Source organism: Aotus nancymaae, unplaced genomic scaffold, assembly GCF_030222135.1.
Source record: "Aotus nancymaae isolate 86718 unplaced genomic scaffold, 86718_ANA_hifiasm-v0.15.2.pri h1tg000108l, whole genome shotgun sequence".
Lineage (NCBI taxonomy): Eukaryota > Metazoa > Chordata > Mammalia > Primates > Aotidae > Aotus > Aotus nancymaae.
The window spans coordinates 10937596-10961859 of NW_026988523.1; the positions used below are offsets into that span (position 1 = coordinate 10937596).

Sequence of the window (24264 nt, forward strand, 5' to 3'; positions counted from 1 at the left end):
ACTCAGGAGGCTGAGGCAGGAGAATTGCCTGAATCCAGGAGACGGAGGCTGCGGTGAGCCGAGATCGCGCCATCGCACTCCAGCCTGGGTAACAAGAGCGAAACTCCATCTAAAAATAAAAAATAAAAAAATAAAATAAAATAAAATAAAATAAAAGGCACCTCAGCCTGAATTCATTCCAACCAGAACTCTTGATTCACACCCCCACAGAAAAACCCCATTCCTCCCACAGGCTCATCTATCTCAGTTCATGGCATTCCTCTTTCTGTAAAGCTGGGGAAGTGTGCAGTGGTGAAGCACTGGGCCCAAATCCTAGCTTTTCCATTTGCTAAAGGTGCAAACGGACTCAACTCTCTGGGGCTCAATTACCTCTTCTGTAAAATGCGGGACGTACTAATGCCTAGTTCACAGGAGTGTTATGAAATCTAAACGGCTTTAAATATATGAACGGTAGGCCAGGTGCAGTGGTTCACGCCTATAATCCCAGTACTTTGGGAGGCTGAGGTGGGAGGATCACGAGGTCAGGAGATCGAGACCATCCTGACTAACATGGTGAAACTCTGTCTCTATTAAAAATACAAAAAATTAGCTGGGCATGGTGGCATGCAACTGTGGTCCCAGCTACTCGGGAGGCTGAGGCAGGAGAATCGCTTGAACCCAGGATGCGAAGGTTGCAGTGAGCCAAAATTGTGCCACTGCACTCCAGCCTGGGTGACAGAGTGACACTCCATCTCAAAAATAAATAAACAAATAGGTAAGTAAATAAATGGTTTAGAGGAGTGTCTGGCTAACTCTATTAGCCACTGTTGTTCTTATTCTTCCAGTTGCTCGGACAAATGCTAAGAACGATGCTTATTTCTCTCTTTCCCTCATGCACCATGCCCAAGCCCATCAGCAATTCCTGTCCATTCCACCTTCAGATACAGATCCCAAATCTGACCTCCTCTCCCCATTTCTATTGCTATCAGACTCGCCTGGGCAGCACGGTCACTTGTGGTGGTCTCCTAAATGTCTCCCTGTTTCCACCATGGCCATCTTTCCCACACCAGCTCTCCAGGTGGCAGCCAGTGAGATCTTTCAAAACCATAGGTCAGGTCATTGCCCTCCTGTCAGACTCAAGCCCATCATAGCCTTTGCTATGCTGAGAGGCCTGTGCCCTCCAAATGCCTCTCCCACCACTCCCCTCCCTCCCTTTACTCTGGCCACTCTGAATGTCACTGGTCCTCCTTCAGCCCTCTTGAGTCCTCTGCCCAGAGTAAGGCCAGAGCGGAGGCCACAGCTGGAGGCAGAGGCTGTTGGCCTGGGCTGGAGAGGGGCAATTCCTCTGGGTGGGAGGGGACACTGGGCATCCTTGAAGTGAATAACTTGTGTAGGGAAGTAAAAATAAATAGAGAAACAAATTAATGGATTAATTTTGCTTCTTTCCAGGGACCTGATTTTCTTTCTTTCTGAGACAGAGTCTCCCTCTGTCACCCAGGCTGGAGTGCAGTGGCGTGATCTCCGCTCCAGCCTGGGTGACAGAAGGAGATCACTGCAACTTCAGCCTCCCAGGTTGAAGCGATTCTCCTACTTCAGCCTCCCGAGTATCTGGGACAACAGGCGCGCGCCACCAGCTAAATTTTTGTATTTTTGGTAGAGATGGGTTTTCACCATGTTAGCCAGGCTGGTCTCGAACTCTTGACCCCAGGCAATCCGCCAGCCTCGGCCTCCCAAAGTGCTGGGATTACAGGTGTGAGCCACCACGCCCGGCCCAGGGACCTGATTTTCTACAAATGGTGCTCCAAGAGGCTTCTACACCCCCGCAGGGAGGCAAGCCGCGTTTTGAGGCGGCCAGGCAGGGTGGAGGCGCAGACCCGGCCAGCTGGAGGGGCTCTGCCCTGATGGCGTTCCCACTCCCACCTCATTAGCAGGGCGCCGGGGAGGGCTGGAGGGCTGCAGGTGTTCTATTCCCACCCGGCTTGCAGCGCAAGGAGGGAAAACGCCTAAAACCCTCCCCTTCTCCCCAGCCCCACTTCCTTTTTCTGCTCCCACAGGTGGAAGTCACCAGCAGAAACAACCCTTCACCGTTTGGAGGGCTGGGAGAGAGGGGCGACGAGGGCCCCAGGAGACACTCAGGCGGCAGGTAAGGGACGGGGGCAGTCTCCCTTCTGGCTTCAGGGGCCAGAGGGTGAAGGGCAAGGGGAGCCCAGGGAATGACTGAGTGCTCCCGAGTAATGTTTAACCCCGGGCTCCGAGACTCCGACTGGTCACGGTCCTGCAGACCCCCAGGTCAGCACACCAGGGGGAATAGAAAGTGCCATTGAAATGTCAGATGTCACCGTCATCAGCACTCGTGGAATTACGACCGAGGCGGTTTCTTCTTTTGCTGAGACTTGACTCACTCCCGGCAGAGGGACGCTAGCGGCCTCGCCCCGAGCGTTTATCCGGTTACAGGAGTCGTTCTCGGTCTCCTGTGTCCGGCGCCCCGGCTCAGGGAGGGAGCGCAGTGCCCGCCACGCCCGCTGGGTGGCGCTGGCGCCGCGCCGTGTCCCGGGCTGAGGGGACGCCGCGCGGCCCGGTCCGCGGCCGGACGCCCCCGCGCTCCCGCCCAGACCCGCGCGCTGCCGTCGCCGCCTCTCCTCGGCTTCCTCTTGCTTTCCAGTAACTCTCCTTCTGGGGGAAACGCTTCTCAGGGAGCAGGCTCGGAGCCCACGGGGCTGGCCTCGGAGTGGATGGGGGTAAGGACGGGTGGCGGCGCTCGCGCCGAGCGAAAGGGCCGGGCTGCGGCCGCCGTCGGGTGAGCGGCCCACCCCAAGCTTTGCAGCCCGGCCGCGCGGCCCTCGAGCAGACGCTGGGCGGGGAGGGGCTTCCCGGGCGGGGCCTCAGGAGGGCAATGCACTGTGCAGCGAGGAGGGGAGGCGGGGAGCACCTGGCGGGCGGGGGCGGGCCTGCAGGCACTGGGCGGTGCCTTCCCGCCGCCTTTTCTGGCGTCAGGTGCCTGGCCTGGCTCTGCCTCCCCTCCCGAGCTTCGTTGATCCTGGCAGGAGCCGCCCCTTTCTCCATACTTGGGACTTGACCTTCTCCCGCACCCGGGCAGGGAATCCTTTGCCCAGTTCGAATTTGATTTTCTGCTTGTGAGAGGAGAAACCGGTGACAGTGTCGCATGGACACTGTCGGGGAAGCCGAGACGTAGACCTGGAAACCTTGTGTACAGCTGTGGAGCGTGCATCTTAAGGCACACCCCGGTTTCTGCTGCTTTGGCGCAGCCACGGGGCACCTAGGATGCTGCTCTGCATGCAGTAGGGACTTAATCTGTGCTCCCTCTGACGGTGTTGGAGGGAGGAGGCCCAGGAATCTGCAGTCTGCATTTTGCTTTTGTTTTGTTTTGTTTTTCTGAGATAGAGTCTCGCTTTGTCTCCCAGGCTGGAGTTTAGTGGCCCGATCTGTGCTCACCGCAACCTCCCTCTCCCAGGTTCAAGGGATTCGCCTGCCTCAGCCTCCCAAGTAACTGGGATTACAGGTGCTCGACACCAGGCCTGGCTAAGTTTTGCATTTTTAGTAGAGACGGGGTTTCACCATGTTGGCCAGGCTGGTCTTGAACTCCTGACCGCAAGTGATCTGCCCACCTTGGTCTCCCAAAGTGCTGGGATTACAGGTATGAGCCACCGCGCCCAGCCTGTTTTGTTTTCTTAAATCCGGAAGTTCTGATTCGAGCCTCAACCTATCACTTCCGTTCCCAATCCTCTGAGTTTCATGAGCTCCACATATAGGGCTGTTAATCACAATTTCTTTAATTCTTTATACCTTTCATGGATTTGAGCGGCAGATGTTCTTTTTGGAAAAATGTTAGAAAAAGCCTACATGTCTTTATCTATTGGAAGAACTTAAAAACAATATTTCTCTAGGGTTTATTTTCCCTCACGACTCTCAACCTTCTCAAAATTAAAGATTGGCAAATAAATTATACTGAAAGTCTTCAGTTGGATATTTTATTTTTGCATTCTTTAAAGTCGTGTTTAGTAATTGCCTTGACAATGTAAGGAATGATATTTGTGAGGGTGAGTCAACAACACCTTCGCTGTTGGAGTCTGCCCTGTAATAACCCCGTGGACTGGATCCCAGCATCGGGAAGGAGTCATCATGGAACGTTAATAAGGAGGAAGGCTGGTGCTGGCGCCTGGAACACTTCAGAGACAGAAAGCAGTGACTAGGCCAGACGGGCCCGTTGTTTTTGCTCCTTGAGAGAGAAGTGAGAAATAAAAAATAGTCTCTTCGTCTTCTCAGCAAATACAGCCTATGCTCAGAATTTCTCTGACTTCCCATCCCTGAGATGCCAGCTGCTCAGGTCCATAGAGTCAGGGCAAGTGACAAACTGTCGTTCGTAAGAGTTCAAGAAAATGAACGTTCTCTCAATTCTGTGAGGGCCAGTGGGTTCCATGCTGCAAATCTCAGCTCTTTCTGTTCTCTGATATCATCTGAGGTTTTGTGTTTTTTGGCGGTGTGTGGGAGGACAGAGTTGCACTGCAATGCCCAGGCTGGAATGCGTAATGTTGCGATCTTGGTTCACTACAACCTCTGCTTCCCTGGTTCAAGCAATTCTTCTGCCTCAGCCTCCTGAAAAGCTGGGACTACAGATGTGTGCCACCAAGCTGGGCTAATTTTTGTATTTTTAGTAGAGATGGGGTTTTACCCTGTTGGCCAGGCTGATCTTGAACTCCTGACCTCAACATCCACCCGCCTCGGCCTTCTGAAATGCTAGGATTACAGGCGTGAGCCACCGTGCCCAGCCCATCAGAGGTTTTTCTAATGTAGCTAATATACCGCAGTGTTTTAAATAACCCACCCTCTAATATTTGACTGCACTCCCTTCTTCAACACACAGGTTGGGGGCAGGAGCTGCTTCTTCAATAAGAAGAATGAACAGACCTCGTAGGCATTGCCTTTAGACCCAGGTAAGAGGAATCCCAGCCTTGGGACAGCACTTCTAGAACATTCTCTGGCTAGCTAGGGCTTCATAGGTCACTTGCTGAGTTTGTCCTCCCTGAGTGGACTGTGTTGTTGGTACGCACACCATATTTCCATGGAATGGTATTTTATTCCTGCTGCTATAACAGAATACCTGAGACCAGACAATAGACATTTATTTCTCAGAGTTCTGGAGACTGGGAAATCCAAGATCAAGACATCAGCAGGTTCAGTGTCTGGCGAGGGTTGCTCTCTGCTTCCAAAATGGTGCCTTGTGGCTGGGTGTGGTGGTTCATGCCTATAATCCCAGCACTTGGGGAGGCTGAGGCAGGTGGATCACCTGAGGTCAGGAGCTTGAGACCAGCCTGGCTGACATGGCAAAACCCCATCTCTACTAAAAATACCTAAAATTAGCTGGGTGTAGTGATGCATGCCTGTAATTTCAGCTACTTGGGAGGCTGAGCCAGGAAAACTGCTTGAACCCGGGAGGCAGAGGTTGCAGTAAGCCAAGACTGCGCCGCTGCACTCCAGCATGGGCGACAGAGTGAGACTGTCTCAAAAGACAGACAAAAAACCAAAATGGTGCCTTGTTGCTGGATCTTCCAAAAGGGATGAACATATGTCCTCGAATGACAGAAAGGACAGAAGGGCAGAAAGTGTCTAAACTCACTCCCTCAATCCCTTTTAGGAGGTGCCAATCACTCCCTAAAGGCCCCACCGCTTAATACTGTTGCACTGGGGATTAAGTTTCAGTGTGAGTTTTGGAGGGACATAAACATTCGAACACAGCATTGTGCATACTCCTATTTCTATGGAATGGCCAAGGTGCAGCTATTTGTAGGGGCTCTGACAGAGCTCCACTGTGGAGCTGGGGTGCCCAAATGCCTGTATGGAAGAGCTTTCATAGCACTGGAGCCTGGTGGGAAGAGAATGGGGCTGGATTCCAGGGACTACCACCTTGTGCCACCACATTCTAGTGTGGAGTTCCAGAGAGGCCACAAATTCTTCATTTGAAATGGACTCCCCAGCCTCATGTTCTTCTGCAGGATGTAAAAGGCAATGCCAGCAGAGGTTGGCAGTGCTGGAGGTGCCTGGTGGGCAGAGGTTACCTGGCTGGAGTGGCTGGGGTGAGGAGATGCTTCCCAGCAAAGGAGTGTGGGCTTCTGTTGGGTCTCTTGTTCCAGGCCCCACACATTTTCTAGGCAGCCTGGGTATGTCTTGACCCGCTCAATCCCTCAAAGACCTGTTTAGTTCTCATCTTGCTGTCACCTATGTGGTGCCAAGACACAAGTCACCAAAATAATGAAATGCCTAGCTAAGCTTAAAAACAAAACCATGAGGACTTTCTAAATAAATTATGAAAAACAAAGTGCAAACTGCAGGTCCCTGTAATGAATTCGAAGACTCTGTTCCAAGAATGCATTAATTTAAACAAGGGAGTATAAGGCAAAGGGGGGTGATTAAGAGAGGAAGGCAGCTGACATGGAACTGAATAGACCAAGGGTCCACCTCAAAAACAAGTGTGCATTATTTGTGGTGACCATTCTTGGTATTGTTCTATTGCTTTAAAACACAGCATAACATCATTCTTGTAGATGCCACTCGTTTAAAATATGGGTAAATGTACATGGTTGCTCAGCTAGACTGCAGCGCTCTTCTACACTGCTTAAAAGAAAAGATTTACTGAGAAAATTCAAAGGACAAACAAGAGTGCAAGGGGAATGTTAGCTTTAATTAAGAAATCAGCTCTTTAAAGGGCTTAAGCAGAATAATTGTTGGTATGCAAATGGAGCTGTGAATTGTAAATGAATCATCCATTCTTTGAAGGAGGCTGAACAGGATCTCTTCTTGGAAAGACTTGGGGAGTATTTTAAGTTGTTGAAGGCCAGGCGCGGTGGCTCACATCTGTAATCCCAGCAGTTTGTGATGCCAAGGTGGGCGGATCACCTGAGGTCAGGAGTTCAAGACCAGCCTGGCTAACATGGTGAAACCTCATCTCTACTAAAAATACAAAAATTATCTGGGTGTGATGGCAGGTGCCTATAACTCCAGCTACTCAGGAGACTGAGGCAGGAGAATCACTTGAACCTGGGAGGCAGAGGTTTCAGTGAGCCGAGATCATGCCACTGCACTCCAGCCTGGGCGATAGATAATAATTACTGAGTCCTTTAAAGCCAAACAACAATAGCTAACATTTATTAGGTGTTTATTACATGCTAGTTCCTCAGTTCTAAGCATTTAGTCTTCACAACAGACCTAAGATTATGACCATTTTATAGAGGAAGAAAATGAAGGCTTCCAAGTGCCTTGCTCAAATTACCTAGCTAAATGCTGGAAAAGCAAAGACAGGTACAACAGGCTGTCCGCCTTTAAGTTTACTACCTAGTATTTTTTAATGTAAATTCTCTGACACGTTCAGGCCAGCTTCCTCTTCCAGCTGATCTGAATTTGGTAAGTTTATTTTCTTTTTCTTTTTTTAAAATAATTTTTGCTACTTCTACCTAGAGTAAGTTTCACAGCTGATCTGAATTCAATGAATTTCTTTTCTTTTCTTTCTTTTTTTTAAAAATAATTTTTGCTACCTCTACTTAGAGTAAGTTTCAATAAAATAAAACAATATATAAAACATTTCTAACCAATTAACTATTGTCACGTATTATAATAGGAATGAGGGGGAAAGCTGTCTTATGGAATATTGAGTCCGTACTTGGGAAGGAATTGCCCGAGGAACATTCTTATTTCCAGATTGTAGCATGGTCTTTTTATGCCTGAATAATGACGGAAAGAGTGATGATTTTGTAACAAAACCTCAGGGACACAATTAACAAGTTGGCATTTCTAATTCATGTGGAAATGCTATTTTATTTATCAGAGAATCGTAGCAGTGCTGTTCATTTAATTAAGAATTTGATGTTGCGGAAGGGCAATTGAATGAAGTTTATAATATTGCAGACAGACAGGTATGCAAACACAAAGAAAATTGGTTAAGGATCTAAGTGCCAGCTTATTTTCCCTTGAACAGCTCATTTCGACATGATTTGTGAGCTGTTTCATAAAGGAATGATAGAAGTATATTTCATCCTTTTAAACATTTTTTACGGTAAATTCATCTAACTAGTAATTGTACATGGCTCATAAATAGCTAAAAAGAAAAGTGCCTCTAACTTTTGACAATATCAAAGGTGACTATCTCTCTGTATTAGAAGGCCGTTTAGGATCTAGTAGCTTTCCCAACTGCAAGTAAAGTAATGGCGTATTCTAATTTCTATGAACGACATCGTAAAACCACAAAGGTAAAGAAAACAGGTTTGAATGAGAAAGTAATCTGAGAAAGGCCAAGAATGGGTGTCAGGTATGGATTGGAAGGAGACAAGAGATTGGAAAGGTGACAGAGGGGAGCCCCCACGATTCATGGCTACCGCCTGCACCTTCTCCAGGAAGGGTTGCTCACCTGTCCAAGCCACAAGGTCTGGTCATCTCATAGATCCAAGTGCCTCCAGGTGGGTGTGCCACTTCCAAGGCTCAGCCTTCCTTAACCACCTCACCTCAAGATCTGGATACATTTGTTCATAGTATGCACTTGTTGAGTGCTAATTATGTGCCAGGCACTGGTCTGGGTCCTAGGGGTGCACCCATGAACAAGGAGAGCAGGCTCCTGGTGTCTTAGAGCTGACATTCTAGTCAGAGGACACAGTCTGTAAACACATAGATAAATAATCGTAGGAGTTGCAGAGGCAATTTCCGCTGAGAAAATAAAGCAAAGTAAAGAGATTAAGTGTAAGTGAAGAAAGGGGCTGTTTAAAGAGGTGGTTAGGGAAGGCCTCTCTGAGGTCAGGACGTCTGAGCAGGGAAGGAGCCAGCAATGGGAAGCATTAGGGGGAGCACACTCCAGATGGAGCAAGTACAAAGGTCCTGGGGCAGGAAGGAGCCTGATTTGCTGGATGAGGATCAAGAAGGTGCCAATATCGCTGAGCTGGAGAGGAGGAAGAAAAGTGGGAGAGGAAGATGAAGTCACAGAGGTCAGGCCGTGTGGGCCTCTTAGGTATGGCCAAATGCTTGGATTCTCTTCCAACGGGAATGGGAAGTCACTGGGAGATCTTAAGTAGGGATGTGATAAGACTGATTTATACTTTCCAAATATTACTCTGACTTCTCTGTGTGGACTGGATTATAGGAAGATGAGAGTAAGGTGAGTGAAAAGGGTGACCAGTCGTGACATCCGTCTCCTTCCACAGAGATGAGTACAGGCTAAAGTCTTGTCCATGAGATGCTACTGTGGAAGTTACAGGGAGCTGACCGTGGCCTTAGAACTGACAGTGGTGGGATCAGAGAGAGGGAAGCAGAGATGATTCAAGCTTTGGCCCAAAGATCAGAAGCAGAAAGGACTCTGTGCCTCTGGCAAGAGGACAACGGAATGTTTTCTGTGCAAACATCCAAGTCACCATTTCCCCAGGTGACACTGCAGCTGTGGGGCCTGTAAACAGGACAACAGCTAACCATTCCGAGTTTAAAAATCAAGGGCAGTACCTTCATGTGTATAACGTAGCGGGGCAAAGCAAAATTCATTGACAAGCATTTCTTTTAAAATTCAGGGAAGGAAGATTCCATTGTCTACAAATTCTTGATGGAAATTAATAAAGATGAGCAAATGTCACAAACATTGCCTTTATTCTGTGTGGTGTCCTGGTTATATGAGTATTTACAGAAGTTTTTCTAGCTTCTCTCTTGTCTCAACCCCCAACTGTCTGTTTTTCCCCATAAGGGTTTAAGTTCCTCAGCCACAAATTGTCCTGCCACTGAAGTTTGCAGCCTAATCCCATGCGGGGGGTAGAGGGGAATCATTTGGTTTGGAATGACTGGAAATCAGGGTGCCAGCTCGGGGAGGGAGTTGATGAATCTAAAATGACAGGTAGGGATTTGCTGTGGAAGGGGAGAAAACTTTCATTTTAAAATGGTGAGGTCCTGGGGTCCCTTGGCAGGCATTGCTGCCTTTTCGCGCTGGTCTTCACCTTCTCCAGCCAGGCATCCCAACACAGAGTCCTTGCGGGGCCAGAGTCATCCTGTGTGGAAGATTGGAGAAACGCTCTAAAAAGTGCTGCTGTGTGTGTGCATGGGCGTGCGTGAGTGCGTTAAGCAATGTTTAGTGCAGTCATATGTCCAGATTTTACTTATGGCTCCCTCTGTCCTTAGGAGTAGTAAGTTAGGGCCAGGCATCAATTTGGCCCTAACCAACGGCCAAGTTAGTGCCAAGCACTGGCCTTTCCTGGGGCTGATCCTCCTCATGTGATCCAGCCTGCCCTGTCTCTTAAGACGAGTTCTTTCTCAGGTCAGCATCTCCGGCTCTCAGTAAAGAGACTTTAGGTGGCTCAATCCCATCAGTCCACCTGGCACATTTAGACACACGCACCCCATCCCATCCCCACCCCAGCTACCTAAAGCGAGGGGGTGATATGAGCCAATCTGTTTTCATAAAATTAGATGGCAGCCAAGAAAAGGACGATTACCCTGCAGCAGAATCTCTTAGACAGCTGGTTGGAGGTAGAGCTTCCTGCACTCTACCTGGAAATTCTCATTCATTAGGCCAGGGCAGGGCCTGGGAATTTGCATTTTAAGCATCGTACTCACCCCCTCATCTCATGATTCTGACGGTTGATGGACCATATGAAACGCTGGATAGAGGGAAGCTAAGCTGGTGGCCAGATCAGTATGGAGCTTAGACTGTGGGTGAGGGTTGGCAAAGTCCTGACTGAACCAGGCGCCACCATAGAGAGGAAGAGAAGCTGGATTCCAGGGAGAGAACAGGAGTGAGCGTAAGAGGATGGGTCGTGGCTGGGTGGGGAGAAAAGGAGGAGGGCAGGGAAGAGGCCGCCGGCCTCCTGACCAGCACCTGCTTTTCTGGGAACTGGCGTCTGTGGGATCTGCGACTCCTCACACATGCAGGGGAGAGGTCCTGGGCTCCCTCTTCTACTGCTGGCGCCAGCTGGCCCTGCTCTCCTGATAGCAGCTCTCATCTTGGGGACAAGCCAGGGCCACTCCCTGGGAATGCTCAGGTTACAGATGCACCCTAGCCCCGAGCACAGCCTCTCCATGGCCCCAGCTGATAAAGTTACCAAATGTCAGGTGTGACAGATTCCTGGAGGAGGACAGAGAGTGGAAATGAGGCTGATCCCAAAGGGCTGTCTTTTAAACCCCAGCCCCATTTAGTGGCAACGACACCTGACATTTCAAGAGCCTCCCCATTTAGGAAATTAAAAAATACCTGGACTCTACATGGGCATTTTTCTTCTTCTTCTTGTGGGTTCTTTTTTTTTTTTTTTTGAATGCAGAGTCTCACTCTCACTCCGTCACTGAGCCTGGAATGCAGTGTTGTGATCACAGATCACTGCAGCTTCAACCTTCCAGGCTCAAGCAGTCCTCCCACCTCAGCCTCCCAAGTAGCTGGGACTACGGGCACAAGCCACCATGCCTGGCTAATTTTTGTATGTTTTGTAGAGATGGGGTTTCACCATGTTGTCCAGGCTGGTCTTAAACTCCTGGGCTCAGGCGGTGCTCATGCCTGTAATCCTAGCACTTTGGGAGGCCCAGGAGACAGCAGAGAGCCAGCAGACAAATTCCTCTCCTGCTCTCAGGTGTGGTGGGTAGAAGAGAGGCAGCTAGCCTGTTCTTCTTTTAAAATGATTTACACAATGGACTGTCATGTACCATGTAGAAGTTATTTTTCTTTTTTATCTATTTGTTATTAAGAAGGGATGGCATTCATCTTTATAGATGTAGATAATTTCTGGATATAAATGGCTCCCTACTTTTAGAAATTTTGTTTTGAAGTTGCTATTTTCTTACAGAGTTTTTCCTTTTGTATTAAAGAAGTCCATATCATTGTGAGTGGCACCCCTGGGCCTGAGAAAATCATTTTACCCAGAGAACTTCACTTGAGAAATTTTTCTTCTCCTGCCTCTGTCTTCAGCCAGAGCACCTGGTTTGGAGCTTTGCACAGAATGGCAACCTTGCAAATATCATCCATCCATCCTCACCGTGGCTGTAGGCCTCACCAAGGGACGGGGTCCTATGCCTTGAGTCCAAAGACTTCATGGAAATGACAGATCTTTCCACACAGGGGGTAGGAAATGGGAATTTGGGTCAAAGTGATTGTCTCAACCTAGACTCTCTAGAAAAAAAAAGTCCCTGAGGCAAAGTTTGTGTGTTAACACTTACCTGGGAGGGGCAATACCAGGGCGGAAAGAGGGAAGGAAGAGGAGAGCTGAGGCAGGGAAGGAAGGAGTATTACCAAGCTGGGAATAGCTTCACCAGAAAATACGCCCTGTCTACGGCCATACCACCCTGAATGCACCCAATCTCATCTGATCTCAGAGCTAAGCAGGGTCAGGCCTGGTTAGTACTTGGATGAGAGAAAATGGACACCCTGCAGCCTTCCAGACGGGCCACGTGAACCACCACACCTCCGCGTGGGAGGTGTGATGGGCCCATGTGGCCCATCTGTCACTGGTCACAGGTCTCTGTGCGGGTCATTCATTCCTCTGCGGTTCTGCTGCTTGTCTCCCCGAGTAGACATACCTCATCCCTGTCTCACTCATTCAGGGTTGGCCTGGCACTGGGCACAAAAGAAACATACAGAAGCCCAGTGTCCTCCCAGGAGTGAAGGGCAGGGGCAATGGTAGCCGTGGCCAAGGCTGGAGGACATACGGGGCCAAGGAGGCCTGGATGGTGTCTGTGGTGACATGAAGAGAGAGGGAATCGTAGAGCACAGCAGAGTTTTATAAATGCGTGTGCACTGGTTATTTCCTTGAATTTTCACGAATCCTGTTTTGTACATATTATGTTGACTCTCATGAAATTGCCATATTGGCTGAGAGACGTCTCCCACAAGGAGACAAACTGGCTCCGAAACTTGCTAATCAACTGGGTTTGGTTCAGTGATAAATAAGGAGTTAGGGGTTAGTTACCTTTTTGCCATCCCACTGAAACCCCAGCCCCACTAGACCTCTAAATGCCATTTACAACTTCTTTCTTTCTCTAGGCTGGCATCTGTACTCAGCAACATGTGACAGTAAAAAGAAACGTCTTTGAGAAGTTGTGGGGGAAAAACTTCAAATTTCTTCACTTCACAAACTACCACACCTCATCTCTCTGCCACACTCTTAATACCTACTGTGTGTGACCTTGTGAAAGTCACTTACCTCTGACTTTCTGAGTCTGGAAGGCTGCAGGGTGTCCATTTTCTCCCATCCAAGTACTAACCAGGCCTGACCCTGCTCTGAGCCAATATGGCAATTTCATGAGGATCAAGGTAATACCATGGGATTCACATGGGAATTCAAGGAAATAACCAATGCACAAGCACCTTTCAAACTCTGCTGTGCTGTGCAGTGAGAGGCTGTTAGCATTACTCCCCGTGCCCACCTGCTGCCCCGCCCACCTGCTGCCCCGCCCACCAGCCCTCTTGAGATACTTTTGGCTTCTTTCTTGGCCCCTCTTGGGCTCTTCAGCTGTGTTTCCAGAAGGTTTCCCTCCAGTTTTCTGGCCCCAAATTCAAATCCAGTTCTGACTTCTGACCCCTTTTGCTCCTTGAAGCTCATCTGTTTCTTGAACTACCTAGCCTTGGGGCTATACTAGGGAGAATTTTAACATACCAGGAATTCTACTCTGTTTTTTTTTTTTTTTCTTTTGAGAGAGTCTTGCTTTGCTGCCCAGGCTGGAGTGCAATGGCACAATCTCGGCTCACTGCAACCTCCTCCTCTCGGGTTCAAGTGATTCTCCTGCCTCAGCCTCCCAAGTAGCTGGGATTACAGGTGCCTGCCACCACGCCTACCTAATTTTTGTATTTTCAGTAGAGACGGATTTTCACCATGTTGGTCAGGCTGGTCTTGAACTCCTGACCTCAGGTGATCCACCTGCCTCAGTCTCCCAAGGTACTGGGTTTATAGGTGTGAGCCACCATGCCCGGCCTCTACTCTTCCAACTATAATGATTTGCAAGGGCAAAAATTGCACAATAAGAGGAGCTTTCTTTTGAAACAGTGAATAAGCTCTTCACAAGTACCAACATGTCAAGAACCGTGAACACTTGTTGCAGGGGAAAAGCTGGTCTAGCTGTATCCTAGAGGCTCTGGATTCGGGCTGAACAGGAGTGCATGTTGGCTCCCTCACGTTGCTGAGCCCCCTTTCCCCTTATCCCCCTCATCTTCCTTTCCTAGGCAGTGCCTCATGTTAGCCTCACAGTGACCCCATGAGGTAGGAAGGGCATCTCCATTTTTAAATTGGAAGCAAAAGTTCACAAAACCTGAGTGATTTGCTCCGGGCCCAGTACAGCCAGTCCAAGGCCAGCCACAACAAGAAATTGTGTCTTCTAGTTCCAAGTATTTTCTGTTCAACGCCGCTGCCCTTCTTTTTGGCTTGTCCTTGTTCCCTTTATTCTTGATTTTCATAAGAACTTTAATCTCCGGAGAAAGTGGCCTGCCTTCCGACAGATGCTTGTGTTCTCGGTAACACAATTTGTGTAACTCACCGAGAAAGTCAGTCACAGAACCATGCAGCCATCAGGGGCTAACCTGCGGCCATGAGCCCAGTGGAGGCCCAGCCCAATGTTTCCAAGCTGGTTGAAGGAGCCTTGGGGTGCGGATGGCCTGCTCCAGAGCTCAGAGCAGAAGAAAGGTGCAGGGTAGCTCCTCACTTGACCTCCTATTTTGGAGGTCCCCTTGTGGTGGGGGTACCTGCATCCCCAGGGACACAAGGGTTGCACTCAGCACCCACAGACCTTTCGTTTGGTTAATGCTGTTCAGGGGTTTCTAGCTGTCTGAGGGGCATGTGAATTGATGAGATTTTGAGAGGGGAACTGGGAGATGGGAGTGGAGGGAGCAGGGGCTGGAGAGGCAGAAAGGAGGTTGTGGAGGGGAACTTTGAGGAGGAGATGATGGATGGGATGGAAGGTGGCTGTGTGATATACATTCATTCACCCTTCCTCGACCATGTTTCCAATGCAAGCTTTGGTCAAATTTTTGTTACTGATGGGTGAATTTGGAGCTAATGGGGTAGCAGTGGGAGGTAACTGGTTGGGTTTGGGTTTGAGGTGAAGGCAGGGAGCAGCTGAGTGCTCCCAGTCATATGCAGGTCACACACTGCAGATTTCACTAGGGAGGAGGCACCAATATTCTAATCTTAAGATAGCCGTTTATCAAGAAGTCCTCCTTCTGGCTGGGTGCCGTGGCTCACGCCTGTAATCCCAACACTTTGGGAGGCTGAGTTGGGCGGATCACTTGAGGTCAGGAGTTCAAGCCCAGCCTGGCCAACATGATAAAACCCCATCTCTACTAAAAATACAAAAAGTAGCCTGCTGTGGTGGTGGGCGCCTGTAATCCCAGCTAGTTGGAGGGCTGAGACAGGAGAATCACTTGAACCCAGGAAGCAGAGGCTGCAGTGAGCTGAGATCACACCACTATATTCCAGCCTGGGTGACAAAATGAAACTCCATCTCAAAAAATAAAAAAAGTCCTCCTTCACATACTTTAAATCACTCCTCTTTTAATTCAGATTCAAATCCATTTCTTCTGGTCTGGCTCAAGTTGAGTCCTTGTCAGTGTCCCAAATTGTGACCCACGAAATCCAGAATTGTAGAAAAAGGAGTAGCTGGGGAAGGGAAAAGTCTGTGAGCACAGTCAATGGAAATTGTGGACCAAGCAGTTCTGGAAAATGAATTACACTGTTACAGAGGCTTGGACTGCAGCCATAGGAAGGGAGTATTGTTCTGCAGAAAAGATCATGAACAATTCCCACTTGGCAAAATGAATGAGAAGGAAAGTCAGAAATACCTGGGTCTTCCAGTGGTGTAAATTCTAATGCTGACTGACACCAACCTGAAGCAACTGAGAATACTGACAGCAATGTGGACCCATAATGCCATTCACCATGAGCCCAAATGGGTACCGAAGCTGCTAAGCATTATTTAACCTCCTCAGACCTGTTGGGTTACACATATAAATCTGCCTTCTGTCTCTATATGTGCCAAGGGTGCACTTCCATCTTTGACAGCAAGACCAAAGTCCATGCCTATTTTCTCAGCAAAGATCTCCCTGCTTGTGTTAAATCAGCCCTGTGTTGTTAAACTAAGGACATTCTGTGTAGAAACATCTCAAGCATTAGAATTTGTAAAACCTAAGTAGCGTCTGCCCTTTTTCTGGGCCCTGTCTGTAGAAGTAAGTAGGTTTTTTTTTAATTTTATTTTGTTTTTTAAATAAGTATCATTAGGAAATTTTCATTTTTATCAGCTACCATTTAGATCTCAGGACACATTTTACTTCTCATTTCATTTGACATATGAGAAAATTGTTGCATGCCAGTTGAGCTGTAAGGTGAACTTGACTGTGATAATGGGACACGGCTCAGCAAAGACAGCAAGGTCAGCTGACTGGCGTTCTGTTTTCTGCATGCTGTATCCACTGACCTGGTTCAGGATCACCTATTTGTTCTGCAAAGGACCATCAGATTATTACCAGGGTGGTCCAAGAGCATCTTCTATACAATTAAGTAGTAAGGACATCAACAAATGTATGTGGAATGAATGGATTCAAAGAGGCAGATAAATATTTGTAATTAATCCCAGACACCCAGCTTGGCATTGACCTGTCAGCCTACATTCAAGCATTTTTTTTCCTTTTTCCAGATAGGTCTAGAAATTCTTGTGTGGGTAGGAAAAAAGCTTAGTATAGGAAATGTCTATTAGGCCAGGCGCAGTGGTTCGTGCCTATAATCCCAGCACTCTGGGAGGCTGAGGTAGGAAGATCATTTGAGGCCAGGAGTTTCAGACCAGACTGGCCAACACGGTGAAACACCGTCTCTACTAAAAACACACAAATGAGCCAGCCATGGTGGTGTGCACCGTAGTCCCAGCTACCTGGGAGTCTGAGGTGGGAGACTGCTTGAACCCAGGAAGTGGAGGTTGCAATGAGCCGAGATCGCACCACTGCACTCCAGCCTGCATGACAGTACAAGACCCTGTCTCAAAAAAAAAAAAAACAAAAAAAAAAACAAGAAAATATGTATTAAAATCTCCAGTTCTGCTAGTCAAAATAGGCTACATATGCCATAGTAACAAACATCCCCCAAATCTTAGGATTTGTACAACAGTTTATTTATAGCTCACACTGGTCTGCTTTTGGGTTTGGGTGGCTGCTATCCAGGGCAATGTCCTTGTGTAGTGGTTCAGCACGCCATTCGATCTCACAGCTTTTCTTTATCAATATACCCTTCCCTGATTGCCACATTAGGGGAAGAGCATTTGAATGCTTCCAGCTAGAAGTGACATGTGTCATATTTAATTTGCAAAAGCAAGTCCCATAGCCACAGTGAACTCCAAGCAGGTAGGTATACCTGTTATTGATTCCTGTAAAACAAACCACCCCAAAACAACATAGTTTATTACTTCTTATGGTTCTGTGATTCAGCTGGATGCTTTTTCTTCCGTTTCCTTCTGGATTTTCTACTTAGTTTTTATAGTCATCATTGAAAATGAAATACTGAAATCTTTACTATTGTTGAATTGTTTATTTAACTTTTCAATTCTGTCATTTTTTTCTTCATGTATTTTGGAACTCTGTTGAGAGGTGCATATGTATTTGAAATTGTTCCTTTTTGATAGTTTGACTCTTTTATCATTATAAAGTTTCCTTCTTTTTCTCTAGGAAAAAGTTTGTCATATATTAGCATAATATAGTATAATTTATTCATGTATTTTGTCTGATATTTATTAGTATTTCTATTCCAGCTCTCTTTTGGTTATTGTTTACATGGTATATCTTTTTCCCTTGCTTTGCTTTCAGACTGTTTGTGTCTTTGGATCTACATTGTGTCAGTTACGAAGAATATATAGTTGTATGATTTTTAAAATCCATTCTGCCAATATCTGTCTTTTAATTGGAGTGTTTAAGTGTTAATTTTGAGGATCCTATGTATATGATGAGTTACATTTTTGCTATTTTCAAGGTTCTTTGTCCATGGCTTCTGACAGTTTGGTTTTGATGTGTCTAGGTGTGGATATTTTGAATTTATTCCACTTGGAGTTTGTTGAGCTTTCTGGATGTGTAAATTCATGTTTTTCATCGAATCTGTTATGTATTGAGCCCTTATGTCTTCAAGTACTTTCTTCCCCACTTTCTCTTTATTGTTTCCTTCTGGTACTTCAATTATGTGTATGTCAGTACACTTGATGGTGCCCCACGCAAGTCTTTGAGGCTCCGTTCATTTTCCTTCGTTCTTTTTCTGTTTCTGAGACTGGATAGCCACAATTGGCCTAACTTCAAGTTTGCTAATTCTCTCTTCTGCCTGCTCACACCTTTCCTGGTGCTCCTCTTGTGAATTTCTCATGTGAGAATTTCTATTTGATTTTTAAAAATAAATTATATCTCTTTATTAGTATTTTCTATCTGGTGAGATGGCTCTCTTTATTATTTTTTTTTTTCTTTTATAACAGAGACATGGTCTTGCCATGTTGCCCAGGCTGGTCTCAAACCCCTGGGCTCAGGCAGTTCTCCCACCTCAACCTCCCAAAGTGCTGGGATCACAGACGTGAGCCACCATACCCGGCTGAGATATAATTCTCATACTCTGCTTTAGTTTTTTTTTTTTTTTTTTTTTTTTTGAGACTGGGTCTCACTCTGTCATCCAGGTTGGAGTGCAGTCTCGACTACTGCAAACTCCACCTCCCGGATTCAAGTGATTCTCCTGCCTCAGCTTCCTGCATAGCTGGGACTACAGGTCACTGCACCTGGCTAATTTTTTTTTTTTTTTTTGAGACAGTGTGTGGCTCTGTCTCCCAGGCTGGAGTGCAGTGGCGTGATCTCAGCTCACTGCAACCTCTGCCTCCTGGGTTCAAGAAATTATCTTGCCTCAGCCTCCTGAATAGTGGGGACTACACGTGCCCAGCAACATGACTGGCTAGTTTTTGTATTTTTAGTAGAGATGGGGTTTCACCATATTGGCCAGGCTGGTCTTAAACTCCTGACCTTGTGATTCACCCACCTTGGCTACCCAAAGTGCTGGGATTACAGGTGTGAGCCACAACACCTGGCCAATTTTTGTATTTTTAGTAGAGACAGGGTTCCACCATACTGGCCAGGTTGGTCTTGAACTCCTGACCTCAAGTGATCTGCCTGCCTCAGTCTCTCAAAGTGCTGGGATTACAGGTGTGAGCCATTGCATCTGGCCAAGTTCTTTAGAGATGGTCTCCTTCAGTATTTTAGGCATGATTTTCAAATATCTATTTGAATATATTTAAAATAACTGGGCCAGCATAGTGGCTTATCCGTGTAATCCCAGTACTTTGGGAGGCCGAGGTGGGAGGATCACCTGAGGTCAGGAGTTTGAGACCAGCCTGGCCAACATGGTGAAACACTGTCTCCACTAAAAAATACAAAAATTAGCTGGGCACAGTGGTGGGCACCATTATCCTATCTACTCGGGAAGCTGAGGCACAAGAATTGCTTGAACCCAGGACATAAAGGTTGCAGTGAGCCAAGATCACACCACTGCACTCCAGCCTGAGTGACAGAGTGAGACTCTGTGTCACAAAAGAAAAGAAAAGAAAAATATAACTGATTTAGGGCCAGGTATGGTGGTTTATACCTGTAATCCCGGTACTTTGGGAGGCCAAGGTGGAAGGATCACGAGTACAGGAGTTTGAGACCAGCTTGGGCAACATAGTGGGACCCTAGCTCTACAAAAAATAAGAAAAACTAGCTGGACGTAGTGGCACGTGCCTGTAGTCCCAGCTACTCGGGAGGCTGATGCTGGAGGATCCCTTGAGCTCGGGAGTTGGAGGCTGCAGTGAGCTATGATCATGCCACTGCACTCCAGCCTGAGTGACAGTGAGACCCTGTCAAATAAAATAAAATAAAATAGAATACAATACAATAGAATAGCTGACTTAAAGTCTTTGTCTGGAAAGTCCAAAGTCTGGACTTTTTCATGAACAGTTTCTATTGATTCCTTCTTTCCCCTATATGAACCATGCATTCTTGATTATTTGCTTGTCTGATAATCTTTTGTTTAAAACTAGACATTTTATTTTATTATTTTATTGTTTTGAGATGGAGCTTTTGCTTCGTTGCCCAGACTGGAGTGCAATGATGTTTTTTTGGCTCACTGGAATCTCCGTCTCCCGGGTTCAAGTGATTCTCCTGCCTCAGCCTCCTGAGTAGCTGGGAATGCAGGCGCCCGCCACCACGCCCAGCTAATTTTTGTATCTTTAGTAGAGATGAGGTTTCACCATGTTGGCCAGGCTGGTCTCAAACTCCTGACCTCAGGTGATCCACCTGCCTCTGCCTCCCAAAGTGCTAGGGTTATAGGTGTGATCCACCATACCTGGCCAAAACTAGACATTTTAAATAATATAATGTGGCCACTCTGGAAATCAGTTTCTCCACCCTCCCCAGGTTTGTTTTGATGGTGCTGTTGTTTTAGTTCGTTTGTTTATTGACTCTTCTGAACTGTTTTCTTTGTCAGGTGAGGCCACGGAAGTCCCTGCTCAGTTAGTTTAATGGTCAGCTGATGATGAGCAGAGATTTTTCTTAAACAACTGGAGCCAGTAAGTCTCCCAGTCTTTGCCAAGGGCTCCGTGTGAGTGTTGGGCATGCCTTCAACACTAAGACAAGCAGTCAACAACTCTGCCTTGGTGTTATCTTTCTGCTTTCAAGAAAGGTTGAAAAACGTGGCCTTTATTTAGGAGACCATGTGTGCAACTAAAAATGAAAGGTTTATTATAAGGAATGAGGGAAACTAGCTGCCCCTGCCGCCTTAATTTTACAGGTGAAGAAACTGAGGTTTAGAGAATCAGTAATTTACCCAAGGACATCCAAGCAGTAGATAGTGGTGCTAGGATTATAATCAGGCAGCCTGGCCCTAAATCACTGTGTCTCACAGGATAGGAAACTGAGGTTCGGAGAAGTTAAAGAACTCTGAGGTCACGTAGCTGCTAGTGCAGATCTGTCTGGCCCAGAGTTTATCCTTTCCCTCTTAGTTGCCCCAAATCATTTATCTTACCCTGGGGGGCCACCAAGAGGAGTGACAAAAAATAGATCTGAATGTTTAAGCTGAAAACAGCTGGAAGCGTCCCATTAAGATACCTAAATAAAGTACCCTCTAAACAACCAGGACAACAATAAATGTCTGAGGGTCAGCAAATGAACCAAAATGCTACATGATCAGAAAGAGAGCTATTAAGGAACAAATACTGTAGAACTTGCTTATATACTGGAGCAGGATTAAGGAACCGATTAGGTCAAGGCTGTGAATTGCCATTAAGAAATCAGTATTAAAAGTTGCTGTCTTGAGTGGGATACTAAGTATCTTTTGTTTTGTTTTTCCCACTATCTCCCAGATTCCCAGGCTCTTCCAACCAGTCAGTAGGTTAGTATTAGCCCCTTTCACCCCCATACATCTCTGGGGTGGGGTGAGGCCCAGTTAAATCCAGGCCTCAAGTTTCCATTGAATGCACCCAAGGTCTGAGGGAAGAGACCCCACTGCCTGTCTTGACTCACCCGTTTCTTTTCTTTGTCAGCTCTTGTTTTTCTTCACCTTGCATTATCCTGAAGCTGAGTTAATTGAGTCCTGAATAAGTAAAGGCATGTTGTGATTACAAATTCAGGACAAGTTTTCTATTTAACCAGAGATCCTTTTCATGTTACTCACAGAGGAGACACTCAGGAGGGGGTATCCATGGAATTGCAGTTTGATAACTAAACAGAAGCACAGTTGAAACTCTGGTGACTAATACAGCCCCATTCACAGATACCCAAAGACAATCCACTGCTCTGTCTGTGGTTTGAATCTATCACAAAAAACAGTTTTGCTTCCAGCAGCTAAAGTAATGTTAGCTTTATCAAATGGTGTATGTTTGGGTTTCTGGAGTTAAAAAAAACTCATGGTTGGACCTTGGGCACCCATAGGAAGCTGCCATCTGTTCCCGCCTTTGCTGCCAGGACTCTCCTCACTGCTGTTAGCACACAGTGGGTTTCCACTGCTAAGAACTCCCTCCTCAACCCTGCCCTGGCACCCTAAAAATGACCCGTGCTGATACCTTCTTTCCCTCGCCCCCCATACACACCACAGGTGCAGGAACAGCTCCAGCTCTGCCTCTGTCCTGCACTTGGAACTTTTTTCAGGATTCCCCACTGCTCTTTCTTTGGCTTCATACCTGGGTTCTTTCTCTGTACAAGGTTGACAGATAAATCATAAGAATACTAGATTCCATTTAACTTTTTAAAATTTAATTAAATAAATTGAGATAATTATAGATTCACATCCAGTTGTAAGAAATAACACAGAGAGATACAATGTATCCTTTATCCAGTTTCCTTCCAATGGTAACATCTTACAAAAGTATAGTATGTGCACTATCACAACCAGGAAATTGATGGTACAATCCACAGATCTTGATCAGATTTCCCTCCTGTCTTACATGCACTCCTGCTTGTGTATGTGCATGCGTGTGTGTGCATGTGCATGTGTATTTAATTCTATGCTGTTTTATCACGTGTAGAGGTTTGTCTATCAATCACCATCTCTCATGTTGCCTTTTTGTAAGATAACCTATTTCCCTCTCCTTCCCTTCTCCACCCCTGGCCCTAACCCCTGCCAATCGCTAAGCTATTCTCTATCACACTAATTTTGTGGTTTCAAGAACGTTATATAAATAAAATCATAACATACGTAATTCCTTGGGATTGGCTCTTGCACTTGAAATCTGTCGAAGTTTTTGTGTGTATCATGGTTTGTTCCCTTTTAATTACTGGATAGTAGTCCAAGGTCTAGAGGCACTACAGCTTGTTTAACCATTTGCCCACTGAGGCCCTGGGTTGTTTCCAGGGCCTATTATAAATAATGCTGATGTGGACATTTATATACAGGGTGTTGTGTGAACATAAAATAGGTTTTTAATGTTTCTGGGATAAGTACCCAAGAGTGAAATTGCTGGGTTATGTGGTAATTGTAGGTTTAGTTTTATAAGAAACTACCAAAATGTTCTCTAGAGTGGCTATACCCACCAGCAATGTATGAGTGATTCGGTTTTTCTGCATCCTTATCAGCAATTGATATGGTCACTATTTTAAATTTTAACCATTCTGATAAGTGTGTAGTAAAATTTTATTGTGGTTATTTAATTTAAAAAAAACTATCTGGGCCAGGTGTGGTGGCTCACGCCTGTAATCCCAGTACTTTGGGAAGCCAAGGTGTGTGGATCAGTGGATCATGAGGTCAAGAGATCGAGACCATCCTGGCTAACATGGTGAAACCTCGTCTCTACTAAAAATACAAAAAATTAGCCTGGTGTGGTGGCATGCACCTGTAGTCCCAGCTGCTCAGGAGGCTGAGGCGGGAGAATCGCTTGAACTCAGGAGGCGGAGGCAGGAGAATCACTTGAACACAGGAGGTGGTGGTTGTGGTGAGCTGAGATCATGCCATTGCACTCCAGCCTGGGCAAAAAGAGCGAAACACTGTCTCAAAAAACAAAACAAAACAATTTGTACTTTTCAACTTTTAATTGTTACTGAATATTTGTGCAGCTTTTATATTTTTATTTTTCAGAAACGTTTTAATTACTGAATAACTGTGTAACATGTTAGAAAAATCCAAGTAGTATTTCACATAATTCCATTTCACTTGCCTGTCCGTACTTTTTCAATATGCCAAGAATTCTGTCTATGCCTGCTTTTGACACATGACTTGATATCAAGTTTCACTTGATGAAACCTTTTTGATAATTGTCAACTCGAAAGTTAACATGACATATACTTCATGAAAATAGAGTTAATTGGCTATTCTGGGCCTGTTATAAAGAAAATTGCTTCATTCACATACCAATTATGTTTCTGTATTTATAAAATATTTTTCTAATCAAAAAATTAAACTGAGTCTCACTCAGTCGCCCAGGCTGGAGTACAATGGCACCATCTCAGCCCACCACAACCTCCATCTCCTGGGTTCAAGCGATTCTCGTGCCTCAGTCTCCCAAGTAGCTGGAATTACAGGCATGCACTACCATGCCTGGCTAAGTTTTCTATTTTTAGTAGAGATGGGTTTCACCATGTTGGCCATGCTGGTCTCAAACTCCTGGCCTCAAGTGATCTACCCACCTCGACCTCCCAAAGTGTTGGGATTACAGGCATGAGCCACTGAGCCTGGCTAACCTGGCTGTTTCTTTTCTAGCCCTTCCAGAATGAGAATTCATGTAGGCCATCTGCCCTGTTCTGATCTGCAAGCTGCCTTTCTGATTCCTTGATTCCCTGCAACCCACATCCCATCCTGTTTTCAGGGC

The 24264-nt window shown here is 46.4% G+C and overlaps 1 long non-coding RNA gene across 2 annotated transcripts in view; it reads left to right on the forward strand.

Moving 5' to 3' along the window:
- Positions 1-2659: 2659 nt before the first annotated feature.
- The window catches only part of LOC105711697 (uncharacterized), a 148001-nt gene continuing 126396 nt past the window's right edge, over positions 2660-24264 (forward strand). For both annotated transcript variants that reach the window (XR_001106121.3, XR_010340476.1), the window contains exons 1-2: positions 2660-2717; positions 4862-4931. This is a non-coding gene — a long non-coding RNA (uncharacterized LOC105711697). The remainder of the gene's footprint in view (positions 2718-4861; positions 4932-24264) is intronic.